General features: G+C 32.9%; 1 long non-coding RNA gene across 1 annotated transcript; it reads left to right on the top strand.

Annotated features, from left to right (window-relative positions):
• The first annotated feature begins 32 nt into the window (after nt 1-32).
• On the top strand, nt 33-1,228 carry LOC116007815. The gene is made up of 3 exons (XR_004095355.1): nt 33-184; nt 939-989; nt 1,140-1,228. It is a non-coding gene; the product is annotated as an uncharacterized LOC116007815 (long non-coding RNA).
• Nucleotides 1,229-2,313: the final 1,085 nt, after the last annotated feature.

Genomic DNA, 2,313 nt, shown 5'->3' with positions numbered 1-2,313 from the left:
TTTTTTTTTTTTTTTTTTTTTTTTTTTTGTTTTTTTGGGTGAAAAAGTTGAAACCCTTATTGGAGTTATTGGAGGATCACAGCCTTTCCCAAAATTTGAAATTCTTGATGAATGGGAGGAAACAACAAAATAGAGTCATGACTCATGATTTCATCTTGCAAAGAGCATGAAGTCTGGAAATTAGGTAAAGAGACTAATATTTTGCTTGTCTGTAACTAATTATTACTTGAACTACATCCAGATGACACTGATGTGTAGCATTTCAAATATGGGTAGTTCGGTGACATGGACTATAAAGAAAAATTGAGTGGGCATTTTTAAACAATTTGAAATTCTTGATGAATGGGGGAGAACAGCAAACAAGGGTCAGATATTTTATTTTGCAAAAACATGTAGTCTTGAAATTAGGTAATGAAATTGTAATATTGTGTACGTCTTTGAGTGATTGTTGCTTGAACTAAATGACTAAATCTAAATTACACTGATGTGCGGCATTTCAAATCTTGATGAAAAAGGTGACATGACTAGAAAAAGAATGTTGTTTAGTGATGGGTGTTTTTAAGGAGTTAGGTATAGTCAAGAATGAAGTTGATATCAGAGATATTTTACCTGATTCCCAGAGGCAATATCTTTCCCGGGAAGTTATTAATTGTTAGATATAGATCATTTTTTAATACAAATTATTAGTTCATTTACTGCAAATGATTTATTATTTGTGTAGTTTGTTATCTCTATCTTATTGATTACACTTAGAACTCCACTTTTCAGTTTGAATTTTTTGTATAGTGAAGTGATAATTCTATATTTACATACTTGCTAAGATTCAAATGATTCCTCATACAGGTCTGTATTAATTTGCTATCTGATAAGTATGCAAATTTCATTTCCAATATGTAATTTTCCCCTGGTTGACATGCAGTTTTGCACTTATTTTGTAGATCGGCCAGTTAAAAGGTGATTATCAAACAAATTCTCCATACATAATCAAGGTACCTTTCGCATTTTGCAAACAATATATTGCCTTTATCATGAAAGTGATGCATTAATCATGAGTTCTAATTTGCATGTAATAACCATTTTCTGTAATTCCTTAATTGAATACTGTTAAAATTGTTGTCTTTTGTGTGTGTGTTTAAAAGGTGGAACTGCTAGCTGCTAAGAATCTCATTGCTGCTAATCTGAATGGCACATCAGATCCATATGCAATTGTCACCTGTGGGACACAAAAGCGGTTCAGGTTGAATCTTTAATGTCCACATCTCAATTTTCACAGAATGGTGTACGAGTTGTTCTAGAATCAACTTTACTTAGTAGATCTCTTTAGCTCTTAACTGCTTTAACCCAAATTTCTTTTTTCTTTATAATGGTGAATATTGAGGGTGTGAATAATCTAAATACGAGGTGTATTACAAGGAACATAATTAGTTTTGGGCCTTTTGGCTGCCTTTAGAAGGATGTACCAACCCCTTGAGGTGCTGATAGCCTGATATATTGTCTGTAAATTCAATATATGTGCTATTTTTCACCCAAACACAACGAATATAATGTGTTTGGATCCATCCATTTTACTTAGGGGGTGACAAATGGGTGCCCATTTATTACCCACATATGTCTTGTTTAAATGGGTTCACCTTCAACCATTTATGACTCATTTAAAACCACTTAGCATTTTTACTTTTCTCTTTTCTCCTTTTTTTTTCCTAAAAAATTAGTGGTTTCCTGGCCACCAGCATTGTGACCATTGTGGTCAGCCAAGGCCAGCTGTGGGCTGTGGCATTGGCCATTAACTATAATAGTGGAAATTGAAAAGGATAGTGGACTTGGTAGAGATGAGTTCTTAATGTATTAATGGGTTGATATAGAGTTTATAGACCCATTTAACTCAATAATTAAATTAATTAAATGGATTAGTGAACTGACTTATTAGTTATTACATGACCCATCTAGGACCAACCCAAAACCTAGCTTATATACCCATTAAGACCTCTAATATCTGGTCTGACATAGTGGTAGAAGTAACATACTGAAACTTGCTACCAGAATGAGTGTGTGCTTTTATTGCTGCAGCACCCATGAATATCAGAGGAAAAATGGGATTGTAATCCATGTAATATCTAATCATAACTCCCCACATACGCAGTGAAAAAAAAACTTTTAAAACTGTAATTGGTACTTGATTGGAAAGCCCACCTAAAGCATTTGCCACTTAGCAGTGCAGAATATGGTTTAAGAGAACAAATAATTAAAATAATCAAAGAATCTTTGTTTGAACAGACACTTTTCCCAAAAAAAAAAAAAAAAAAAAAAAAAAAA

The sequence above is a fragment of the Ipomoea triloba genome, chromosome 16, assembly GCF_003576645.1.
Source record: "Ipomoea triloba cultivar NCNSP0323 chromosome 16, ASM357664v1".
Taxonomy (NCBI): Eukaryota; Viridiplantae; Streptophyta; class Magnoliopsida; order Solanales; family Convolvulaceae; genus Ipomoea; species Ipomoea triloba.
This window is presented reverse-complemented; position numbering and strand designations above follow the sequence as displayed.